Genomic DNA, 23,808 nt, shown 5'->3' with positions numbered 1-23,808 from the left:
CCGACTAGGTAGACACATTTAGGATCCTAAAGGTTGAGATAAGAAGCTACAAAGATAACAGCGAAAGTATGGTCAAGTCACAAGAAAGGAAAGTAAAAGTCAATGCTATCATCCCACAAATCCTTTCAAAACTACAGAGGAAGACATAAATGGAGAAAACAAAAGTCGGTATAGGAAGAGACATAGGTTGGAAAGCGACGATACAATGAGATGAGATACTCCAGTGAGTACCCCTGAGAGGCAAGATATTACTAATAGATAGTACATTGATTCTCCCCCTAGGGGGCATCATCATCGTCATAACATGAAGGATGAAGATCACATTCTAGAAGAATTTAAGAAGGATAAACCCCCTACTTTTGACGGTGAAATGAAGAAATCTGAAGATGCAAAATCTTGGTTGCTATGGATAAAGAGTTATTTAGAATTCATAATAATTATGAGAACAAAAAGGTGAGGGTGGCCACATTTAGCGTAAAAGGAAAATTTGATATATGGTGGGAGGATGTGAAAAATGTGAGGGACATACAAGAAGAATAGTTGACATGGTGTCAATTCAAAAAACTGTTTTGGAAAAAGTACACGCCAGAGAGATATTTGGACAACAAGGAAAAGGAATTCTATGAGATCAGGATGGTACATATGTTAGATGATGAATACTTCACCAAGTTGTGGAGCTACTATGATATGTACATTACCTGAAGGACGAGAAAGAAAAAGTCCAAATATTTATCAGTAAGTTACCCTTGTTTTTCAAGGACTGCATTGAATTTGATGAACCTCATACATGAAAGGATGTCATTAAAAAAATAAAGCATTTTTATGAGAAGTTGAGATGTAGGTTAGAATTCAAAGGTGGTTGGAGGCTATAAGGTAGCAGGAAGAATAAAGAAAGGTGGCATAATAAAGGAAGGAAGATATAAATTGTAGGTAAAAAGGAAGGTGTTTCCTCAGCCAGTATAGGCCAGCCTCTGTAGAAATTGCAAGAAATTTTCTACTACTAATGGAATCGAACTGAAATTAAGGGACAACAATTTCTTACTATTATGTAGAAAGGAAAACACATGATAGAAACACATGCAATAAAATGCAACCAAAATAACACAAGGAACACATTGATTTTACAGGGGAACCCAACTAGGAAAAATCCCTCCGCTGCTTTGCATTAATTCAGATTAAAAGAGAAACAATTACAATGTCTCGCTTTAACTCTGAAGAACCCCCTACACTGCAATCTTGTTCTCTTGCTTCCTGACCTACTCTATCCAAATCTTACCCAATTCAGTCCTCATCCAACCTCCTATTTCCTTGCACAATCTTAGAGGAAATTAGCCCCTAAAAAGTAGGATAATTCCCTATTTCCTTGTGCAAATATTGAAGGAATTTATCACCTGATCAATGTAGCAACTACACACTCAACTAGTATACAATTTTTAATTACAATGATTCCTTTTCCTCCATTCTAACTAGGAAATTCAAATTCCATGCATGACAGGGTCTATTTTTAGTTGATTGACTAGTTAGCTGAAATATTAGTGAGTTAACGATAATATTAAATACTCAACTAACCTTCAACTAACTCAACTAGTGACTATAGTTTAGGTAACTGAGTTCAACTAACAATAACTAAACTAGATTGTTAGATGTTAGCAATCAACTCATGCACAACTCTACTTCTAGCCTATAACTCAAATTTACTGATTTAACTAGTAGACAAGTCCATGCCACTCTATCTAACTGCAATCCAAGTCATCTTACTAATGTGGAAAATAAAATTTCTCCATTTGACTAAGGCACAAGTCGAATGAAGCCTTTTCTTGCTACAATTCCAACATTCCCTCTTAGGAAGAAAAGGTTTTTTCACAACCCTAATCATGCTCATTTATGAATGTACTGTAACAAGACTCCCTCTCACTATTGTTGTTGCTACTGCAACAACTGAAACTGAGAAGATCCAAAATACTGAATCAACTATGTCTCTAAGCTACAACTGTCTCCTGAGTCTCTGACTGCTACTAACCTTTACACTGTCACTCAAGATATGACTACATCAACTAACATTGATCCTTCAACTACTGAATATTGTTGGCCCCTGTAGCAAGGGTAATGATCCATGAGAAGAGTGTAGTGCAATTACTACTATTCTCCTATGGACCCTTCCCAATCATTGCAACTTTGGGACTAAGGCTCTACATCACCCCACCTCTCTCCTAGAGGTATAGATGCATTCATGTCGAAATATGATCTACTCATACTACTACTGCTATTGTGTTATTGCTACTTCCACACTACTGCTACAACTGCTACAATAATGAGTCTAATCTCCTTAGATCCTGAAGTACAATCTTCCATAAGGCTTCTCCCTCTGAAACTAGACTACCTCTAAGTCTCAATCTCCCTGTGGGAAATCTCTCTGCTCCTTAATATTCCAATATCAATGATCACAACTCCTTTTTGTGTAACTAAACATTGGCTCATTGATTTTCCCACTAACAACCTTCTATCTCCATTAAGAAGTATGCACATAGGGTATTCTGGATCTGCCCTAAACTAGGGCTCCATAATTATGCCTCCTAACAACTCATTAGTTCTCCATTGATCACTGTACATGAGGACTTCAAGGACTACCCACTTATCAATATTTTGACTACTCCAGGATGCTACTCCTAGGGCACTTGTGATGATCCTAAATCTGTTCCAAGCTCAAAAATTTGAACTTTCGTACAATGCATACTTAAGTGTCAATTCATTGAAAAACATTTTTCCTGCACTAAACATAATTTGCACCAAATTTTTTTCAAATCAAAATTTTTGAAGGAGGATCTATTGAATAGTTTCTAGTGTGATTTCAAGCTCTGATACATGTATAAATTACAAGAAAGTTTCTACTTCCAATGAAATTAAACTGAAATCAAGAGACATAAATTTCTTCTACTATTTTTCAGAAAGGAAAACACATGATAGAAACACATGAGATAACATGCAACCATCAAAACACAAGGAACACAATGATTTTACAGGGTAACCCAACTAGGAAAAACCCCTATGCAGCTTTGCATTAATTCAGATGAAAAGAGAAACAATTATAATGTCTCACTTCAACTCTGAAGAACACCCTGCACTACAATATTGTTCTCTTGTTTCCTTACTTTCTTTGGCCAACACTTAACTAATTCAAGGCTCAACCAAAATCCTATTTCCTTGCATAATCCTGAAGGAAATTAACCCCTAAAAATATGAGAATTCCCTATTTCCTTGCACAAATCTTGAAGGAATTAATCACCTGATCAATGAAACAACTGTACACTTAACTACTATACAATTTATAATTACAATGATTGCTTTTCCTCCACTCCAACTAGGCAATTCGAATTCCATGCATGACTGGGTCTATTTTTAGCTGAATGACTAGTTAACAGAGATATCAGTATGTTAACAACAGTCTTAACTACTCAACTAACCTTCAACTGACTAAACTAGTGACTAGAGCTATGTTAACTGAGTTCAACCAGCAATAACTCAACTAGATTGCTAGACCTTAGCAATCAACTCATGCACAAATCTACTTCTTGCCTATAACTCGAATTTACTAATTTAACTAGTAGACGAGGCCATGTCACTCTAGCTAACTGCAATCCAAGTCATCTTGCTGATGAGGAAAAATCAAATTTCTCCATTTGACTAAGGCACAAGTCAAATGAAACCTTTTCTTGCTACAATTCCAACAACCTCAACCAAAATTCAAACCGACTGAAAAAGTCCATGTGCATCAACCAAAAGGAGGAATAACTGTATGATATATTGCCCACACTAGAAGGATACAAGGCCACAAATATACTATGCACAAGAAGCTCATACTATCAGGGATGTAGCACAAAATATACCTTGGATATATGTAGTCATGGATAATAAATAGATCAACCATAAAGCTTCTGTCATTGAAATGGATGTAATATTTGTAATCAAATTATTTCCATTTTAATTGACCTTGGCTCTAATTACAACTATATCAATTCAGAACTTGTAGAACTTGTGGAAAATTGACAGCTAGCTAAAGAGATGCATGCAAAAGTGTGGTTGGTTGAACTAGCTATAGGGACAAAAATAAGAGTAATCCAACATGTAAAATCTTTTCCATTTGAACTCAATGGCATGCCAACAGTAGTAAAAATTAGTATGCCTCCTTTTGGCACATATAACATGATGTTGGGCATGAATTAGCTGTATTCCCATTAGAATAAATTATATTTATATTAGAAGGCTATCGATTTCCTATACGAGGTCAAAGTAAGAAAAATAATACAAGGCAAGAGAAATCCTACTTAATTGAGAATGATCATAGCTTAGCAAGATAAGTGTAGCCATAGAAAAGGGTGTCTTCTATTTGATGTGCATATTTCTAGTAGTGCAGAAGCTACCAATAGTATAGGGAAGAAGATAGTAAGTTCTTGAAAAAATATCCTATTCTACAGCAATATCAGGATGTATTCCCTCCAAACATCCTTGATTTTCTGCATCATAGGGATGTAGATTTCTCTATCGAGCAAATGCCAAGAGCACACCGACATCCAAGGCACCATATATGATGAGTTCTCCTAAGTTGGTAAAACTAAAATTGCAGTTGAAGGATATGCTTGATAAGGGATACATAAGACCAAGTGTGTCTACATAGGGAGAAACAATATTATTCGTAAAGGAAAAGGATGGCACACTTGGACTATGCATTGATTACATGCAATTGAATAAGGTGACGACCAAAAACATATACTGGCCCATTGTCATGGATTGATGATTTATTCGATCAATTGAGAGGAGCAACAATCTTCTCCAAAAGTGATATGAGATCACGATATCATCAAGTGCACATTAAGGAGGAAGATATACATAAGATATCCTTTCAAACAAGGTATGGGCATTATGAGTTTGTATTGGTGCCCTTCGGTCTTACAAATTACCCTGCCACTTTTATGTTCCTAATGAACAACATGTTTTTCACCTACTCGGATAAATTTGTGGTTGTCTTCATCGATGACATATTGATCTATTCAAGGATGAAGGAGGAACATGAAGAACATATGGAAACAACCGTATAGTTACTAAGGGAACATAAGCTTTATGTGAAGCTAAGAAAGTGTTATTTCTTAAAATCTCAGATTCATTACTTGGGACACATAGTATCCAACGATGGGATAACAGTCGACCCAGAAAAGATCAAGGCCATAATAGAATGGCCAACACCAAAGAATGCGACGGAAGTAAGAAAATTCATGGGATTGGCAGGCTACAATAGATGGTTTATCAAAAAAATATCTAAGATAGGCCATCCAATCACTACCTTACAGATAAATGGGAAGAAGTTTGAGTGTACAATTGAATGTGCAACAAGTTTTGATCAGTTGAAATAGTTGCTTACCAATGCACCAGTGTTAAATAATGTTGATCTAGACAAGGAATTCGTGGTATATATCGATAATTGCAAAGAGGGGTTCGATGGTGTCTTGATGTAGGATGGGAAAGTGGTTTTCTATGAGTGATGAAAGTTGAATAAACATGAGCTAAATCATGTGACTCATGACCTGGAGCTAGTCAGCATTATCCATGCATTACATATGTGGAGCACTTACCTCCTCAATAGGAGATTTACATTAATTATTGATCATGGAGGGTTGAAATACTTGTTTGATCAACCTAAATTGAATGTGAAATAAGCTAGATGTGTTGGCATTATGATGCATGTGTTTTCCTTGATGGAAACTCACTTGTAAAAAAACAAGTATATGGTAACTAGATGAATCCACAGGTCAATTCAAAGGTGATAGAGTAATGGAACAAAATAAAAGAATGATGGGACAAAGGTTTACAGATCAGAATCAGAAGTATGATAAAGGTGAATATTTGAAGATATATACGTAGGTTCATCAAGGCTAAGTCACGTATACACTAAGGTACAAAGAAGAAAATTCACGTACATGATGGCACACTAATTTAAGAATACCAAGGGTCCTTACCATGGTATTAACCCACAATATTGAGCACAATAACGGTTACTTGATCCTGTCCAAGATTACCACCGACACTAGTGTAGTTTTGACTCATGGTATTGGCTAAGGCTCTAACTATATAAGGAGGTGAAGATCAAAGTGCTAAGTGTGCATGTGAAATGGTTTTTGATGAATACTTCAATTTGAAGTATATTTGCATTGTAAGGGCCATAGTTGACACATATATATGAAATAATTATGCACCGATGAATACAATGACGAATCAGGATCATGAGACCTGAAATGAATTTCCATTGTATGATCTGCCCATGGACTGACTAGATCTAACTAATGAAGCATGTTTTTATCTCTGAATATTATGATTAGGGTCTTTCTGAAGTCATGAAGAGCTGCGCAATTTAAGGTCAAAATTTGCAAATCTATACACAGGTTGGTTTCGGTAAATTCGCGTATACATGTGGGTTTGTTTCTTCAAAGTCGTTTACATAAAGGAATGGTTTTGTTCATAAATGACTAATCAACCTGATCAATGCTACTGTATCTTTGTTGTCTATCAATGATGTCCTCATGTTGATATGGGTTGAGTGATAATGTCTGAAGTAGAACTGATTGAATGATGAAGTTGAATTTGGTTACATGTTGATTATTTGAAAATATTATTGATGCTTCTAATTGTATGAGGGTTTTGTAAGCTAACAAAATATTTCAGAATAACTCTGGTTAACCTCATGTCTGATTCAAAATTATAAGTTTTTAGTATATTGAGATCTGTACGTAGGTTGTTCTACAAAAAAGAGCGTATACACATGGGTTGCCTTAAGTGAAGTAGCATATAAATGTTGGCATATGAATGATCAGGATTGTAGTTGATTCTATGTTTTGATGCAGTATTCTGAGTTTAATTATGTGTTCTAGTTATAATGGTCTCACTATTCTGTTTGAATTAAGTTTGTATTTGCTTCAATTTATATACAAGTTGTGATGTATTAAAGCAGGTGGATCCAGTGTGAAAATTTATGAAACTTGGCCCACGGATGTTGCTGAGGGTTGGAGCCTTTAGTGAGGAAGTCGAAGCTTCCTACCAGTAGTAGCTGGTAATCAGATTAGGGGGTTGGAGATCCCTTCCAGCAGGAGCTGGAGAAAAAGTGAAAGTTATAGCCTTCAACAGGTGGGTGCCCGCGTACTGGCATGAGTCTGCACTAGTACAAGAATGTAAGAAGTTTTTAATATTAATAAGTTTGAAGACTGAGACGACAACAATGGTGGTTTTCTACCACATTGGGTTTCCACCTTAAATCCTGGTGTTCATGTGTGTTGCTTATGCGTGATACTTTATTCTATTCTTACTACACCTACTTATCAAATGCCTGATAAATCTCTTACATTTTAGTTTAAGTTTAACAAATAAAGAGTTAGTTGTTTTACAAGTTTACTAAGCATGCATTAGTTTCTTTTACAATAGTCGCGTACATATTTCAGAAAAGAAAATTATTATTGTGAGTTTTTAAAATACTAATTCAACCCCCTCTCAGTATTTTTCCCAACAATTGGAATTAGAGTAGGTCCTTCAAAAGAATCTTTATCGCTTGAAGGAAGATCTCCCAAGATGCACAATCAAGATGGAATGACATCTATTAGACCACCACTCTTCAACGGAAATAATTTAATATATTGGAAGACAAGAAACAAATCCTATGTTTAGTCCCTTGGAGTAGTTGTTTGGGTGATTGTGGAAGGAGCTTACCAATATCCAGCCATAGTTCCCATAGATGCAACTAAAAATAAGACATATGAAACCAATGCCAAAGCTGTCAATGCATTATTGGAAAGTCTAGAAAAATCAGAATTTGTGAAAGTTATGTAGTTAAACACAACAAAATAAATATGGGACAAAATCATTCAAATCTATGAAGGTGATACCAAGGAAAAAAGTGATAAACTCCAAAATCTAAAAATTCAATATGAAACTCTCAGAATGCATAATTATGAAAGTATTGCTAGTTTCTTTCTATGTGTACATGAGATTGCAAATCACATGAAAAATCTAGCTGAATAAATAAATGACACCACTTTAGTAGAGAAAATCTTAATATCTCTAACTCCTAAATTCAAGTCAAAAGTGTCTTCCATTGAAGAGAAGCAGGATCTGTAGACTCTTACTATTGATCAACTTCATGGGATCCTGACTGCTTTTGAAATGAGGAAAGGAGGTCCCTCATAAGTCAGAGAATCTGAATTTAAAGCATTAGAAAAAGGAAAAGAAAAGGAAGAACACAAGGAATCAAGATATATATCAGAATAAGATGAGGTGAACTTTGTAAAGAAACTTCAACTGGGCATCAGAAGGTTCAGAGGTAAGCTTCCCTTCAAATGTTTTTCTTGTGGTAGAGTTGGTCATTATGTTGCTAAATATCCTCATAAAGACAACCATGAAAAAGGGAAGGATACTACAAAAGGTAATAGGAGATGGTTTTAGAATAGAAGAATTTATTATACTCATGAAGATAGTGATGGCTTGTCAAATAGTGAAGAAGGAGAATCTGATCAAGATCTTAAATTACTCATGGCTTTTAAGAAAAATACTAATGAGTCTAATGATAAATTTGTGGATGCTTTAGAGGAAAAAGATTTCTTTGAAGAAATTACTCAGCTCAATTTTTTTTGGAAGAAAACAAAGTAGCCATAGATACATTGAAGCATCAACTCATAGAAAAGGAAAATCATAATGAGAAGTTAGAATGTGAAGTAGTAAGTCTAAGAATGGAACTTGAGAAAATAAAAAGTCTGAATCTTAGATTTGCTAAATGATCTGAAACCTTAGATGAAATTATCAAGGTACAAGACTCTCCTCTTATGAAGATAGCTCTTGGATACACTGGAGAAACATCTCAAACATAAAAGTCTTCAGCCATCACCGGAAGCTATCTAAATGCAGCAAAAAGTAGTCAGAAAAGCTTCAGTCCTCAGAAAACGAATAAAGACATTCCACATGTAAATCATGTTCACTCGAATCCAAGGATGAACAATAACATAAGCACCAGTCAAAAGGTAAAAAACACCAGAAGATTCTATGATCACAAAAATTTCTTCTTTAATGGACAATGTTTCTCATGTCATAATTTTGGTCATAAGGCTGCTCAATGTGTTGCATACAAAACCATCATGACTAGAGAAGCAAGAAAACAAAGGAATGAGACAAGAGTCAAGAATAACACTTATAATAGCTTCTCACCTCTTAAAGATGAAATTGAATGCTTATTTTGAAATAACTTTGGACATGAAGAATATGAATGCAGGAGAAAATTACAACCAACATCTCAAAAAGAGCAAATATCAACAAATTCTAAGGTATGGAAAATGAAGGAGTTACAGTCTGAAAGGTGTGGCATAGCATTGTTTGCAGAAGGATAAGAAAATCAATCGTACATTGATAACATATGCTCAAAACACATGACAAGTGATAAATATAAAATTATTTCATACAATTCTTTAAAGAAAGAAAATAATGTCACTTTTGGAAATGACTCACCTGCTGTCATTAAGGGTAAAGGTTTTGTTTTTCTAAAAGAAAAGGTTAAAGTTGGTAATGTTATGTATGTTGATGGATTAAATCATAACTTGTTGAGTGTTATCCAAATGTGTGACCAAGGAAATGAGGTGGTATTCCAATCAAAATAATGCGTGGTTCGTGAACTTGACACAAGAAAGACCATAATAAAAGGAACAAGAACCCCGAACAATTTGTATATATTAAAAGATGGACAAGAATAATGTTACCTAGGCAAGGTAGAGGGAAATTGGTTATGGCATAGAAGGTTGGGACATCTAAGCTTCTCTCAATTAAGCAAATCAAGCAGGCTCAAAGCTGTTCATGGTCTACCCAACATCACCCTACTAGAAGGTGCCATATATAAGTCATGTCAATTCGTTAAGAAAACTAGATTTCAATTCAATGCCAAAGAAGGATCAACAAGTAAGCCTCTTGAACTTATACATATTGATTTGTGTGGACCAGTAAGGAAAAAGTCACCTTGTGGAGAAAAATACTATATCTTATTCATTGGCGACTTTTCTAGAATGTGCTGGATTGGTTTATTGAAACACAAAGATGAAGAATTTGATAAATTTAATGTCTTAAAAGTATTAGTTGAAAATTAATTAGATATAAAAATCAAATGTCTCAGATATGAATGAGGAGGAAAATACATATCAGATGAATTATTTGATTTCTGTGAACAACATGGCATAAAAGGACAATTTTTTGTAGCTAGAACTCCTCAACAAAATGGTGTGGGAGAAAGAATGTATAGAAATGTTCAACAAATGGCTCGTGTTATGCTTTATGAGTCTAGAAATCCTGACGCATTCTGGGGTGAAGCTACACATACCACTATAAATATTCTCAACAAGGCTCATGTTCATGTGAATAGTGATAAAACTCCGTATGAACTTTGGTATGGTAAGCCTCCCACTGTAAAGAATTTTAGAGTTTTTGGAAGAAAATGTTTCATACAAAATAATGATGAAAAACTTGGTAAGTTTGAAGCTAGAGCAGATGAAGGAATACTTCTCAGTTACTGATCTAGAAGCAAAGGATACAAATGTTACAATAAGAGACTTCGGAAAATTGTTGAATGCATTGATAGTGTGATTGATGAAGCATGCACAGATCCCAAAAAGGTAACCTCAACAAAATAGGATTATGATGCTGAATTCTTTCCCACATCAAATGGCATTGATATATAAGAAGAAACTAATGAAGTAGAAGAATAAGACACGTCGAACAAAGAAAAGGATCCATCCAGGTATGTTCAAAAGAATCATCCAGAAACTCAAATTCTAGGAGAAAAGGAATCTGGGTTAAAAAACAAGAAGAACCCTTGTAGGATCTTCTATTTATCTAGCTTTATTATCCACTATTGAACCACAAAATGTAAATCAATATAGTAAATATGAATTTTGGGTTAAGGCCATGGATGAAGAACTTGATCAAATTGAAAAGAATGATACTTAGGAATTGGTTCCAAGGCCTCATGATAAAAATGTTATTGGGACAAAATGGATATCCAAAAATAAGTTGAATGAAAATGTAGAGGTCATTAGGAAAAAATCTAGACTTGTTCGTAAAGGTTATGCTCAACAAGAAGGTATAGGATTTGAAGAAATATTTTCACCAATAGCCAGACTTGAAGCCATAAGAATGTTTCTTGTATTTTCAAGATTTTGACATTTCAAAGTTTATCAAATGGGTGTAAAATTTTATTTCCTTAATGTTGATCTACAAGAAGAAGTATTTATTGAACAACCAAAAGGATTCATTTTGGGGAATGATGAAAACCTTCTATGCAAACTCAAAAAGGCTTTATATGGGCTAAAACAAGCTCCTCGGGCATGGTATTATCGTATTGAAAAATATATTAAACAAAAATGTTTCACAAAAGGATCCGCTGACAACAAATTGTACACAAAAATTGAGGATGATAAACTGCTAATTATTGTTTTTTATGTTGATGATATCATCTTTGGTAGTAATGAAGAATCTATGAGTCAAAACTTTGCTTCTGTTATGCAACAAGAATTTGAAACATGTTTACTTGGGGAACTAATCTATTTTCTTGGTCTACAAGTGAAACAAGCAAAAGATGGCATCTTTCTCTCAAAAAGAAAATATCTCAAGCAAATTATGAAGAATTATGGTGTTAGTGCCTAGATTTACCTTAGGCTGAGGAAGGTAGGATCTAGGGCCAACATCAAACCACGCTTAACCTGGTAACTAGCCCTACCAGGTCGGGAGAGGGCTCTCTCCGGGTCAATCTCAACAAATAATCGATGAGGGCTTGAGATTACTAATTTAACTACTGATCTTAGGCTAGGTATATGTGCAAGAGAGTTTGATTGAATAAAATGATGTTTTTGTTAGCTCAAAAGGAAAGGTAGATTTTGGGTGCGGGGATTGAGGCTCAGTCTTGTAGAGATCTCAATGGGGCAAGATAGGCAATTGTTTTTGGCACTTAAAATTGAATGAGATGGAAGGAATAGACAGGTGAGGTGTTGAAGAGGGCAAGAGCAATCATGGATCCTCCCCAAATAGCTGAAAACATCAAGAAACTAAAGCAAACTTCAAGTAGAGCACTGCAATTTCAATGTATTCTACTTACACTCTTGTTTGTTTAGTTCAGAAGAAACAAGATAGAGAATGGCATACATGAAATATAAGAAAATTCACAATTACAAAGAAAAGAACTGTACCAAGACAAATTGCCACATGGATTCCAAAGAGTGCTGCAAATCCTGGTTTCAATTCCTTAGCCAAAATGCTGATATGAATGTACAATGAAGCTCCAGGCTTTCTCAAAAGTCCAACCATGCTAATGACTAAAAAACAACATAATATAGACAAACCATAGCTCATCCTACCCTCTAGGGGTAGAGATCACATGTTTAGGAGCTGTTTCAACTAATTCTAAACTGAGAACTAGAAATCATGCAACAGAACAACATGCCTCTAGAAACAAGGGAACTGATTCATTCAGTTTCAAACAACTTTTAAACTAATGAATCTACCTCTACAAGTGAAAATTTAACATTATTACATCATGATTTATCAATGTACATTAAATTAAATTACAAATTTTCCATTAGGAAAGTGAAAAAGTCAAACTAGCCAAAGCTGGGCGAAAAACAGAGCAATACTTGGTCAAACTGGCAATTTTTCCTCTATGCGCCAGGCCTGATTCTCTATGCGTAGCACCTGTTTGGACCCACTTTTGGAGGCCTTCCCGATGTCAAAATGAGCTCCAAGTGTACTTGTTGGAAAGGTACACCTGTCTACTTTCCAACCCAAGTAGAATTTTTCAATTTGGCCTCCATTTGCCTCTCCAAAAGTCAATTCTCCCAACACTACTTCCTGTGTGTCAAAATAAGGGCAGTGAGGTCATTTTTTGAGTGTTTTTGACCTTTTTGAGGGCTCAAAACCTGTCCAAATTTCTTGGAAATTGGTAGGAAAACATATTTTTTAATGCCAAATCCAAAAATGCTGAGTTTTTGTGCTTTGGAGGCTCCTATCAAAAGCGAGCACCACGTGGCGTGGTGCATAGGGTAGAAAATCCTATTTTTTGTGCCAAAAATTTCAAAAATACAAAAAGTGCTCCAAAATTTTTGAAATTTGGGCTGAGTCTTCTCCATCAAACATTGTGTTGGGCCAAGGAAGCCTCAGCCAATATCTAAACTCCTTCATGCTCTTTTTGCCTCCTTGATGCTCTCTTTAACTTTGCCTTTAAACTCCTGATTCTAGCTTGGTACACCATGTTTCTCGATAAGTAATGATATGACAGGTTTATAAGCATGTTCTTCTCATTAATGGCCTTTTCTAGCTTCCTCTCCAAGTGGATATTGGCTCTTTCAAGCCATGACTCTCGATCGGCATTAACCTCCTGCTCAAGTGAAGTGAACTCCACCCTCCTACTTTAGGCAGCTTAGCGATTCTCCTGAATGTTTTGCAACTCCATAATCACTTGCTCGTCTTCAAGTTGCTTATTCCTTTGATCCAGGTATTGTATTGTCCATTGGGCTCTATCCAAGTTGATAGACAAGGCATCAATGTCCGCCTGCTACTCTTGAATGATTTCTCTGAGATTTGTGCTTTGCGGGCCCATATCAGTATCATCACCCTCAATGAGAATGAAATCAGTCTCCTGCTCACCTAATGGTCCTTCCTCCTGTAGTGGCCTCTTGCCTTTGTCCTGAACCTGTTGTTCTGATGACGGAAGCGAGGCCCCTTCCACCCCGGGTGGAGATAACACTGGCTTAACTACTGCAAAAAATCGTCTGGTGCCCTTCTGATAGGTGATGAACATCGACATGCTAGTGGTTTGTGTCTCATGACCCTCATGCTGATAAGAAGGTTCACCTGTCTCATGCAAAGCCTCTGAATGTCCCTGAGGAGCTCTGAAAAACTCACGAGAGATGAAATCCTCCCAAGTAATGCCCTGTAAGCCAAGCTGATGAATGCCCACAATTTTAATGAGAGAAAAATGGTAAATACTGTTGAACTGCTGCTGAGGAGTCTTGTGCTGCACAAGGGTGGTCATCTTATTTATGTTTCGGCACATGAAGTAATGGATGTTCATCATCCTTACCTTGGTAAAATGCATCAGCAGCTTGATATGATAAGCATATAAATGTGAAAAACAACCCTCACAGCTGAAATACGTCATGATCAATTTCATCAAAGGAGCATAAGCATCTTTGAGGTACCGAAAAGCAAATACTCTGCTGAGTTGTCTCAAATAGCTAGGTTCGATGTATGGTTCATAATGCTGCCGGTCAATTTGTTTCCTCTTGTTCCATTGCTCTCTAGTGTTAGGAATGTCGGTTGCTAGTGAAATGGATTCTGGTGTTAATGTAAATGTGACACCAGCTAGAATGGCTTGACCATCATGTAAATGCAACACAAACAAACGAGCCAACTCATGATGAAACTGAATGCTAGCAACCTTCTCACAAAATTCATAGCAAGACTGATGTTGGAAATAAGAGATGGCAAGAGGGCATGCTTGTGATTCAACATGAGTGGTTGGTTCTTCTCTAATATGTTTGCCACCTCTATGAGGCCTCCTGGGTGCATGTACCTCTGTAGGTGAGTCACTATGGCTCTCCTCTTCATAATCATATGAAGGATCAGATGCCATGTCTGCTAGTGGATGGACTGTTTTGGAGCTATTTTGATGAGAAATAGGTGAGCTGTGATGTGTTTTGACTTTTGCCACCAAGGGAAAAAATTATATGAGGGAGTGTGGAGGGAGAAAATAGTGAGGGATTTACGCACTGTTGGGGTAGGATTTAATTAGGGAAATAGGGAATTAGGGAATGATTTAGGAATTTTTGTATAGGACTAGGGTTTGGGAGTTTGTGTTTGAGATTTTGGGAAATGGGAATTGGGGTATGGGATTAGTGAATTTAGGGGTATGTGAATGTAGGGAATAGGAAAATCAAGGGAAAAAATGGAGTAAGGGAGTGTGAGGTGGGGGGAATAACTTGGCAGCCAAGCAGTTAATACAAAACCCTAGCACTCTTTTCTTTGGTAGGGTTTTATTTGCTTGTTCAACACCATAAGACAACCACCATCAAAAAAGCACTAACCTTGGATGAAAAGCAATGATGGAAGCCCAACTTACTTGTACAAGTGATGATCCACAAGTTTTGGGCTATTTGGAGCAAGTTTTTGGAGTTTTCGGGCTTGCCAGCTGTATGCGCCACACCCAGTGAGTGCGCTGTGCCCTTTGCAATTTTGAACTAGAGGTCAAAGCCCAGTGCACCGTGCCTGCTATGTGCACCGCGCCACTTGCCCAGTGCGCCACGCCTCTGTCTTTTGGTCGATTTTCACCAATTCCTCTCACTTGCTCACCAACACGACTTTGCCTTGCTTCCACTTTGTCTTGGAGTGCAAATGAACTTTTCAAATTGAAGGAATGACTTATAAACATGGATCTTTTAAATTTTTGGCTCATAAAACCCATTTTACAATGTTTTGAAAATGACTTGGTTTTTGAATCTTTTTTGAGCTTTTTCACTTTATTAGAACTTGTGATGGACTAAATGACCTGTGCTTTGTTTGTTTTGCAAGTGGTTGGAGCTACTGGGGCTAGGGAAAGAGACCAGGGTTACAGGTGGAGTGATTTACATATGGAGAAAATAAAATTACATAAATTTGTACCATAAAAGCAAAAATACTTTGTTTTTCCTCAAAACAGAGTTTTGAGGAAAGACACATCTTTGAGCACTTGATGATGAAATTTATTGATGCTGGAACCTCCTCATGGCCTGTTGGTTGTTATTGGACACTTTGAAACACTTTTTTGATGAAACCCTAATGAAACCCTAGACCTAAATGACAATGAAACCCTAAAGAAAAAATCCTTGCAATCTTTAAGACAAAAGATGACTTTATATGCTTTGTAATGAACGAACATGAGCCAGAAGGTAGATAACATGAGGGAAACTGTAGGAAATCCACTACCATCAGATGATCCATCCGCCTAATGGAATGCAGCTGACTGAGCGAGACACCTAATATGCAATGCAACAAGAGAATTTGATATCTGACGGAGGGATGAAGATACCGACACTAACATATGGGATGGAAGATTGCAAACCTGTATGTACTTCCATGATGACAAGATGTAGCCTTAGTTCTAATGATGATTCTCCCGTAGTAAACCAACTAGAGTACATTTCTATGATTGGAAGTCTGCTTTATCTAACGGGTACCAGACCAGATATCATGCATGCAGTTGGGATTTTTGGATGTTTCCAAGCCAATCCAAAGGAATCACATCTTCAGGCAGTAAAGAGAATATTCAAATATCTCAAAGGAACCCAAGACTTTGGTCTATGGTATCCTAAAGATGCAGTTCTTACCCTTCATGCATACACAGATGTGAATTGGGCTATAAGTGTTGATGACCGAAATAGCACTAGTGGAGGTGCATTATACATGGGGGCCCGATTGTTATCTTGGTTTAGAAAGAAACAAAGTTACATTGCCTTATCTACAACATAAGCAGATTATGTGGTTGTTTCATCTTGTTGCACACAACTTCTCTGGATGATGCAAACATGACAAGGTATATAAATCAAATGTTCTCCACCCATCTCCATCATATGTGATAATACAAGTGCTATTAGTATTTCAAAAAATCCTATTATGCACTCCAAGACCAAGCATATTGCAATTAATTATCACTTTCTACGAGAACAAGTGCTTGAGTAAAAGGTTAAATTGGAGTATGTTCCCCCCAAAGAACAAGTTGATGATATATTTACTAAGCCTATTCCCAGAGAATAATTTGAATATCTTAGACATAAACTAGGAGTTGTCTCTACCTCATTTCATTGTTAATTTAGAATGCTCAGTCTACAGGTGAAAATTCAGAAGGTTGCTTTCTGTATGTGGGTTTCATGAAGTATAGTCACATATATACACGAGTTTCTTTGTGGACAATCGCATATGTTTTTCTCTGATAGAAAAATAGTGGTACAGACTCAAGATCAGACTTTGACATGCTACTGACAACTATGATTTGATTTTTCTTGGTCTGGTGTTGATGGGTACAATCTGTTGATATGGTATTGAATTATTTTTTTCTCATTTATATTTATCTGATTGATGAATATGCTTTGATGAACGAGTTGTTGACAATGAACATGTAGAACATGTTTAGGGGGAGCATTAACCTTGCATAATATAATGCATTGTTGGCATTATGGTTGCTGAATTATGCTACTATTAATAGCTTTTGGTCTCAGTTATTAATGTCATATATGTCATTTGATGTAAAGGTCATGTGGAGACCTATGATGTAATAATTGTCATATTCAGTCATGTATGGAATTTTGAGGTCATGTCAAATATGTAATCCCACTTGGTTGGGTGGTAGTGTCAAAAATGTAATCCCACTTGGTTGGGTGGTTGAGTCAAATATGTATCCCCACTTGGTTGGGTGATTGATGTAAGTATGAACCCTTGGTGATAGGAAGGTCATACTCAATTGAGTTATAGAGTCATGTTCTTAATTTGAAAATCTTTCTAAAGATTCAACATGTGCTTAGGGGGAGCATGGACAATATAATGCAAATCAGATCCAAAGGGGGAGATTTGGTCCACCCTTTGCCCTTGATGTCAAAGGGGGAAAGTATCTTGGTGTTTGAATAACGATTATTTGATGTATCTAACAAGTTTCTATAGGTTGAGGTGATCAACAACAACATGGTTTCCAACAAGTCCAAAGGGGGATATTGTTGGCATTATGATGCATGTGTTGTCCTTGATCAAATCTCACTTGTAATAGAACAAGTATATGGTAACTAGATGAATCCACAGGCCAGTTTAGAGGTGTGGTGAAGTAAAATTATAAGTGCGGACACAAACAAATTCCTCTAGCCCGATGATGGGTCTAGCCACAATAGATACATTCTATGGAATATTTCCTTAGGTTAGAATCAATCAAGAGGGCCTACCGCTTGGTCGCTTATCCTACCTGATGATGTCCTCGCTTGCTCGTTCCAGCAATCTCTCGCTTCCTTCTTGAAGCTCATAAAACAAGTAAACAACAACAACACACAAACATAATAATAGACAAATTGCAATTCAAACTAATTAATGAGTCAAGAAACATTAATCCATGAATATGTAATATTACAAAACATGTAGGAAATCAATCGATAGTTGCATATATTAATATCAAATAGAGATTACAACCATTCATCTTGACGTTGTAGTCTTCCTCTGACAAGGCCAGATTCCCACACACTTCTGCTAGCATTCCATGATGGCTTCAAACAACAATAGTTTTAATGCTATTCCCTTTATGCTTCACTCCAAACCAAGACACACTTATCCCTCACATAATTAGATAGCTACAACTAGTAATAGCTTGCTTGTCTACTCCAAACCAAAATAGTATCAACACTCAACCAAAAACTCTGCAACTAACACTAGTTTTTGCTTGGGAGGAAGGGAGGTTTATATAGGAAATATGGATGGTGTTAAAATCCTATACCAATAGGTGTCATATTTCATGATTGACTTGTTGAGCTCTGTAATATGTTCATTCATTTCCTTGTTACAAAGGTTTCCATATTATCAAAGATTTCAAAAAATTTAAAAAGTGTAAAGAGGGTATGCCCTAAAAGGAAAATCAAAGGGTAAAAAAAGAGAGAATAAAATGGTCAAAAAAGTGAAAGAATTGAACTCCAAACAAAAATAGACCAGGAAAGTATGCAAGTCCAAAATGGCACTACTTTTTCATTTTCTGTAATAAGCATTGTGTGCAGCTTGTTAAACTTTTTCCACAATTGATGAATGGCCAAACGGCTTAATCTTGGCTAATTCATGTTTGAATTTCATGTTTTAGAGATAGAGAATAAAATCTGACCAAACTGTTTAATCTTGGTAGATAAGTAGATAGGTAGAGTAAATAAAAAGGAGCTCAACAGTTAAATCTTAGCCCTTGGATTTAATAAGTGCAGACTTAGGTAGGCTTGCCATGCAAAGAAAAGAAAAGTTGATGAGGGTTTTCCAGTCCAAGTGCACCCAAATAAAGAAGGAAAAAATGCTAGGTCCAAGTAGGTAGGGTAGGTAGAATGGTGTTGCAAACTGATACCATTGATAGATTATGTCTCTAAAAGTGTTAATATTTATCTCTATCACAAGTGCAAGGCAGACAATATACTTGAAGCAGCTCAAGTGAGGCAAGGTTACATAACTAACTCCCCTTCATATTTTTCCCTAATCATTCACTAATTTCCTGAAAGTATTAAGATCTGTTCTTAATATCACTCATAAACCACTTCATCTCATTTTATAAAGATTTCTCAAGTAAATTCCTACCTTACTTAGGAAAATGCATAATATCACCTAAAAACTCCATTTCCACTTTAGCGTAAGTCTTAATGTAACTTGTGAACATTGGCTTAGCGCTTATTTTCGTTTTTATTTCATATTAACAATTAACACTTATTATTTAAATCCCATAAAACATTACCCTTCCGTATTATGTAAATATATAGTAAAAACCCCGATTTTTAATGTATCGCCGCCCCGGTTAATTATAAGCATAAAACAATAAAGCGTTGTTTACAAAGGATTAATGAATTTGTTTGAAATTCATTAAAAACCTTCCCCGCTACGCACAAAAGGATTAATTAACCCCTGGTTGATTAATAACCAAACTACCCCGACCAATAAAAATAAGGTCGATATGATTAAAATATGGTTTAATACATCGGGCCTGCCACAGTTAACTCTCCGCCATCTCCAATGCCCATCCACTGTTTGATCATTCCATTCTCATCCGATGGTGGAAAACAATATCGCGACCCCCCTTACCTCTGCCTGTTAACTCGCGGGGGCCCAATGTTTTTCTGTCGTACCTCTACCACGCGTTGCCCATCCAACGTGCTCACTCGCCCTCTGCCCAAAACCACCCAGCCCTAAAAGCGGTGCGGGCAAAACCGCTTATTGCCCTCCACATCGCGACAAACCGCTTATGTCATCCGCCCTCTGTTGACACCATCTGCTGACGTCATCCACCACGTCACCCACCACTCCAGCTCGTTGACGTCACTCTAGTACCGCTTACGTCATCCGCCCAATCAAATCAAAAAATCCCGCCAAAACTTCATTTTGTCAAGTAAAATCAAAAAATTGCCATTTTAGCTGTAGTTTGCTGCATACAGTGCTCCCGGCATAAAATCGACCAAGTTCACAGTTTAGTCTCAAACAGACACCTGACCAGAAAGACTACAGCATGAGCTCTGCAACCGGCCATTCGACTTGCATTTGTATGGTTTTCTTCTTTTACGTAGGTATTTACCCAGTTTGCCATGAATCCCTGCAATTTCGTTCTCGGCTGAAAATTCTACCAGATGGAGTTGTTTACCAGATTGAGCTTTTTACCAGAGTAGGATGAACAGGGGTCAAAACCGGTCAAAGAGTGTCAGATCACAGTCAAAGAGTATCAGTTAAGACAGGCAGCCAGCACAGAGTTACTGAAAGATAGCTGCAAGCCGAATCCTAGGGCCTGCCTCCAGCACATTCAACAAAAACAGGACCAGCACAACATCAGTTCATCTTTTCCCTATTTTCAAGGCTAGCCGTTTCTATTTCTTGTAAACTATTTTTAGTCATCCTAGATATTATCTCACTGAGATATTTGTCGTATAATTTTTTGCATAAATACCCCCTCAAATGGAGTATTGAGGGTGGATTCCTAGACTTTGCTGTAATATTGAATTTTTGGAATAAAGAGCCATTGGAATCACGGTTGCATGGCTTACTGGATGAAGAATTGAAGTAGAGGACTTGTCATAGACTTCTTGAATCAACCACTAGATCAATAAGTCCTCTATATCTTGTGTTTTAAAGTTTTCTTTAGTTTATTATATCATTTTTGTTTCATAATCTGAATGATAAAGAAAAGATTTAATTTCAGAATATGCTTGATTGCACTCTGTTTTCAGCCATTGTTGTTCTTAGTGTTTTCTTCAGAATTAGGATAAACAGTGAAATCTTAATTGCTCTTGTTTCCTAATTCTTTCATTTTGATTATTTGTCAAAGAATACTTAACTGCTCCTTATCAGTAATCATCCAATTTCCCTCTTTAAATAGGTTGAAGGATCCTTAACTGCCCTTCACCCAATTTGAGCCCATTCCATCTGTTTCAAATCTTTATTTGTTCCTTGTTTGACCACCTTGCTCTGTGAAACCATCCTCTGTTAAGAAACCAAATCCAGAAAGCCATCTTCTTTGACTCCATTAGCCCAATGGAATGAACTACTCTATCTTACCTCTCTTCTTTATTGAATCTCACCACCCAAACTCAAACAAAACCCTTGAACTTCATAACTAGCCTAATACCTTTAAAAACAAAGATAAATCATAAAGAGAGAGCCCTCTCTAGATACAGATTGGCTAGATTCTGTATCTAAAAGATTGGTTAGTGGTTACCTCGGCTTCCTTTCCCTTTCTTACAAATTTTGGGAAAACCTGAGTGATAACATTAATGGCGACTTCGTCGGGGACTGAATAATTTGTTTGTTACTACTGTTTTCTGTATAAGCTACAGACGAAGCTTGAAGCTAGCCAGGTAGCCTTTGAAATGATTTTTCTTTGCAATTTCAGAAGTAAATGAATGCTACTTCAGTCTATCTTTGGTCTAGGTTATAGATTGGACATTTGGTTTCAAATACTTGATCAGTTCCTCTTTTCAAGTAATTCTTTAAGAAAGTTCAAAACTCCCACATCTAAAACTTCTTAGAAGAGATTGTTAAAGTTGTATTGTCAAACCTATTTCAAGAAAAAGAAAAAAAAACCAAAAACACACCTAGAAACTTGGTTTTAGAAAGGATTCATTACACCAGATCAAATCCTGATCCTAATCCCCCACCTGTGTTGAAAATCCTAATTTGATTCCTAGGATTCTTAGAAGACAAGAGAGCCAAGAAAATTCTACTAGTTCTCGGCCTCTATACAGATCAAGATCCTGTCATGTGAGGTGGATCTACCCCGAGGACTAACCTTTTGATGAGTATTTTGAAAACTCTTTATTTGAGACCTTTTCAGAATCTGTGTTAACCCACACAGTTCAAAATCCAATATTCATTGAAAATTTGCAGATTGAAGTTGTTACTTCACACCTTGACAGACATTTGCAGAACTCCATTCAATCTGAGCTTACCTCTGAAAGAACACCAAACCTTTCTGTGATTACTACAACTTCTCCAAGTTCACCATCAGCCACCCCTTCCACTCCTCCATCTACAACACACATTCCCATTGTTATCCCTACTCCTCTAGTTGTCACATCTATTTCTGCAACCATGGCAAACCGATATACTCCCCTGCACTTACCTGCCAATCCAGGGGCTATGCCCCAAGACTATCAAAGTAAAATCACTTCTTTTGAAGGTATTGGCACTTACACAGCTCAACAACATACCAAGAAAATGACCGACTATTTTGAAATATATGAGGTTGATGCTGATGATGTTAGAATGAAAGTATTTGTTCAAAGTTTGACTGGAGATGTTAGAACATGGTTTAGAGCCCTCCCTGCAAATAGTATCAATGACCCACAAGCTCTTTATCAGACCTTCTTGAATAGATGGGAAAAGAAGAAAGATCCTCTCCACATTTTATCAGAATATGAAAACCTAAGAAGAGGCACACAAGAAACTGTCCAAGATTACTGTACCAGATTCAATAATGTCTACAATGCTATTCCTCAAAATCTCAGACCTCCTCCAGATTTGGCCTTGATCAAATTCCCTGATGCATTTGATTCTGATATGGCATACCAACTTAGGGAAAGAGCTCCTCGAAACTTAGAAGAGATGCAGAGTATGGCTGTCAACATTGAGGCCAACCTGATTTCTAAACGATCTAGAGCCAGAGCTCAAAGGAGGACACCTTTCAAAGAAGAACCTTCTGCCTTTGAATAGAACTTAGATGCTATTATTAAAAGAATGGATAGACTTGGAGATAGAGTAGAAACAATCAAGAGAAAATCCCCTTGGGATGGTCAACCAAGCAATACTGGAAGAAATCCAAATTTAAGGAAGAACCAAAACCCTAACACTGGAAAGACAGGGCCTGACCAAAATATTAGGCCCCCATTTCAAGAAAATTATGCTGAAGCCTCAACTTCTGATGAACCAACAGAAAACACTCAAATTAATTTGATGGGACTCAACAATGAAAAACAAGTTTTCTTGACCCAAGAGGATCAAGAAGCTCACATTCTTAAACAATTCCAAACCCAGTGAGGGAATTATTTGACTTTAGGGAGGGATATGATACAACCATTTATGAAGTCCAAAAACAATACAATTTGAGGAGAAAAAGAATAGATGCCCATGAAATCAGTAAACAGAAAGATACCAAGCAGCCTAACAAAGGTAAGATCAGTGCCCCACCTGTACATATTCTTTCGAGAACAGATCCTAACCCTAATAACCCAATTGTTGAAGATGTATCAGATAATAAACCACCTAACAGACAACCTTCCACTTCTATTACTTCTAAAGGAAACGTAGAAGAGCCTCTAGAACTCGATTTGGAAACAACTTCAGCTTGTAATCCCACTCCTGGAGAGGAGAGAAATGAAGAAAATCCAGCTGTCCGAAATACAAGAACTCAGACCGAAAAACCTTTTAATCTTGAGACAGAAGTAGGCGAACTAAATATAGCTGTTCCATTATCATAATTAGCTAAACATGATGTCTACAGAAGTCAAATAAGTAGAT

Source organism: Pinus tabuliformis, chromosome 5_1 (genome assembly GCF_031772625.1).
Source record: "Pinus tabuliformis cultivar Carrire ecotype Pingquan chromosome 5_1, CPIR1, whole genome shotgun sequence".
NCBI lineage: Eukaryota > Viridiplantae > Streptophyta > Pinopsida > Pinales > Pinaceae > Pinus > Pinus tabuliformis.
The sequence above is the reverse complement of the archived record's forward strand: the minus strand, read 5'-3'. Positions refer to the sequence as shown.